Source organism: Paramisgurnus dabryanus, chromosome 13 (genome assembly GCF_030506205.2).
Source record: "Paramisgurnus dabryanus chromosome 13, PD_genome_1.1, whole genome shotgun sequence".
Taxonomy (NCBI): Eukaryota; Metazoa; Chordata; class Actinopteri; order Cypriniformes; family Cobitidae; genus Paramisgurnus; species Paramisgurnus dabryanus.
The window spans coordinates 9,218,762-9,222,448 of NC_133349.1; the positions used below are offsets into that span (position 1 = coordinate 9,218,762).

General features: G+C 37.3%; 1 long non-coding RNA gene across 1 annotated transcript; it reads right to left on the reverse strand.

The window, feature by feature from the left end:
• Positions 1–271: 271 nt before the first annotated feature.
• Positions 272–2,934, reverse strand: LOC135717687 (uncharacterized). The gene is made up of 6 exons (XR_010520338.1): positions 2,860–2,934; positions 2,510–2,597; positions 2,291–2,403; positions 2,116–2,181; positions 1,894–2,014; positions 272–1,712 (listed from the first exon to the last, which is right to left on the reverse strand). It is a non-coding gene; the product is annotated as an uncharacterized lncRNA (long non-coding RNA).
• Between the last annotated feature and the right edge of the window lie 753 nt (positions 2,935–3,687).

Sequence of the window (3,687 nt, forward strand, 5' to 3'; positions counted from 1 at the left end):
ACCTTAAGAGACCAGTTTTGTACCTCTGGTGACAATTTTGTACCTTTATTTAACAGTACAAATATGGACCCTTCAAAAAGGGTACAAAATCGGCTTTGACAGGGTACACTCATTGATTATGGTTTTAAAACTTATACATATATCTCAATCTAAGTACTGTAAACTTTAAATTATAAGTGCATATGACTCAATATATTTGTGTTGGTTTAGCCAATCGTTCAGCGTAAAGGTACATTTTAAACATTAGTATAAAAAATGATAACAGAAAAGATAAAATACACAGTTTATTGAACAATCATTTATTTTACAAAAGGTTTAGATATAAAACAGAAGTGTGCTGTTCAGTCCAAATTCACAACATTAAAAACTAATATTACATTTACACTTTACTTATGAAATATATCAAGTATTCCTTTATGGCTTTAACAGACTGTCCAAACAGGAATATTTTAAAACAAAATCAGTGTGCTGTTCCTTAAACCAAACGACATTTAAACATTTTTAACAGGGCCACATCTGTCCTTGCCAAGCAGTGAGAAACACACAAATATAAATTTTTTCCCTGATAAAACTGTGGTGTACTCACAGCATAATGAGTAAATGAATAGGTCCATATGGAGTAACATTTCTTTAGTTTTTGTTGTGTTAATGACGGGTGGTAGACGATAGTCAGTCAGCCTCCTTAATGGTAAAGATCGAAAACTGCTCTGGGCACGTTCATACTTATCTGTGAGAAAACACAAAAATATGAATACATTTTCCACTGACAGAACTGTGGTATACTCACAACATAAATAAATGTGGTACCTTTAAAGGGGGGGTTTAATGGTATTTCAAGCATTCTGACTTATTAACACAGTTATAGAGTTGTTTCCTCATGCTAAATGTAGGCAAAGTGTCAAAAATGCAGTTGGGCGTGTTTCAGAGTATTTCTGTGCCGAATGCACTTCGCCAGGGTTCGTACAAGTTTCGGCTAATTTTTTTCGATTACGGTTCTAACTGACGTTTCAGGGGTTTTCGATACGTATCACTTCTTTATATGGGCTTCCGCCGGAAAACTTCCCCTGGAAAACCCCGCCCAGCCGTCAGTCAGCGGGAGACGCTAGAGCTTGCTAACAGCTTATCACGCCACTCAGCTTTGTTTAATTTCAAAAGTCAACAATGGCACAACAAGAAGTGTGTTTTTGGATGTAAGGAGAAGACATCCAGCCTTATGGAAACAATGGATATAGTTTATTATCCGGATTAGCAGCGGAGTTTTGCGTGTGTGTGTTTGATGCGGTGGATTTTCATGACGAGTTACACGCGGTAAGTAAGACTTCTGTATTATGTTGGAAATAGGCGCGTGTATATTATATAAATGACACGAACATGTAGTGAATCATAAGTTAAAACAGTGTTGTATAGTGTTGCATGACTCGTACTCGCTCCTCCCGTGTTATAACTCCTCCTTCTTCATTTTTTCGTACGTTATCGGAAAGATTCGGTAAAGCTAATCTTTCTTTTATAAATCTGATTAAACTAAAGACTCTTCAGAGATATAAAGGATGTCATACTACTCCATAGGTACTCCAGATTAATATCAGAAATGCAGAAACAGCGTGTGTTACGTGAGCTTTAAAGTTTTTGCGTGTGAATGATGGTTGGTCGAGAACAGTCAGCCAGCCTCAATGGTAAAGATCCAAACTTGCGCGGGAAACGTTTGTGCTAAACTGTGAGAAAACACACATAAATATGAATTAATTTTCCACTGTTTGGTTGAGCAGACAGACAGACAGTCAGTTAACGTTAGTCCTTACTGAGAGAGAAACACATAAATATGAATTATTTTTCACTTACATAACTGTGGTGTACTCACGCAACATAATAAATAAATAAATGTGGTAACGTTACCTTTAAAAGGATTCTGTGTAACTGACTTTTGACGTTTGGTGGCGAGTAGACAGTCAGTCAGTCAGTCAATCTCCCCCCTGACTGAGAGATTCAAACTTGCGCAGGAAACGTTTGCGCTAAGCTGTGAGAAAACACACATAAATATGAATTAATTTTCCACTTACAGAACTGTTGTGTACTCACTTAACATAATAAATACATTAATAAATGTGGTAATGTTACCTTTAGAAGGTCTTAAATGACTGTTTGGTTGAGAGCAGACAGAGAGTCAGTTTACGTTAGTCCTTACTGAGAGAGAAAACACATAATATATTTTTAATTTTCCACTTAACGTTACAGAACTGTGGTGTACTCAAACAACATAATAAATAAATTAATAAATGTGGAAAAACGTTACCTTAAAAAGGTTTCAGGGTAAATTACTGTTTGGTGGCAAGTAGACAGTCTGTCAGTCAATCTCCCCCCTGACTGAGAGAGATTCAAACTTCCACGGGAAACATTTGTGCTAAACTGTGAGTAAACACACATAAATATAAATTAATTTTCCACTTACAGAACTGTGGTGTACTCAAACAACATAATAAATAAATTAATAAATGTGGTAACGTTAACTTACCTTTAAAAGGTTTCTTGGTAAGACGTGTAACGTTATACAGTCTGTCAGTTAATCTCCCCCTGACTGACTGAGAGAGATTCAAACTAAACTGTGAGAAAACACACATAAATATGAATTATTTCTCCACTTACATAACTGTGGTGTACTTAATGAACATTAACCAGCTCATAAAAATGAGTCTGAGGAGTATGAGGCAATAGTGCTGTGTCAATTTCGCGTTGACTCGTCTTATACAACTTTACACAAATAACCGTAACCGAATCAGTATTAAAATGAAGAACCACGACAAACAACACATTTTTAAAGTTTAAAAATGTTTTAAAGATGATGAATGAGTTTCCAGTGCTTACCTGTTAATGTTCTTTAAGTGTCTGTCGTCCTCCTGCGCTGCTCTGTGAAACGAGTCGGGTCTGTCTGCGTCCTGCAAGACGGAGGCGTCAGTTGTAGTAGGGGTGACTTGTAGTAGGAGGCGTGTCTTGTACTTTTCTAAATCACGGTCCACCACGCGAGATCTTCCTCTTTCACGGTAAAAAAGCTCTTATCCTCTATTACACACTGCAAACTTTCGGGAGTGACAACCGCATTTAAATGCGGGAGTGAATCCCTTAAATGTTCGTTACATGTCTGTATGGAACAAGACTCACTCCCGAAAATGTGATGATTGACACAGAGATAACCATAGCAACGTTCTGCCGTCTCGTCTCAAAGCTTTGACCAAAATAATTTAACATTATTATGTTTTGCAATAAACCACCGTCTTGGAGTTGTGCATTGCACGCCTTTGTAAAACAGCGCGCTGTCATGCAGTGTTGCCAGGTCCTCGGGTTTTTTGTACGTACTGTTTTGGCGCTTAACCGTTTATGGCTTGCTTTTTGCTCATGAAGCGAACAAGTTTTTGGTGTTATTAAAGTGTAAAGGTACCGGGACCCAATATTTTGATATAAGCACTTGGATTTATTTCGGTTTATTATTGGAGTTTTCCTGTTCGCTTTTTTTAGTGCAAGATATGGCAACAGTCAGCAAACGCTCTCTGTCAATTTCTGCACCGCACGCAAAAGACTTTTCCCCTTCTAGGAATTTAGTTTTTCAGAAGAGAGACCTGTCATATCCATGATCCACATTTGTACACTTTAGTTGTAATGTACACACTATGCAGAGTTTTTATAAATGCGGTTGTC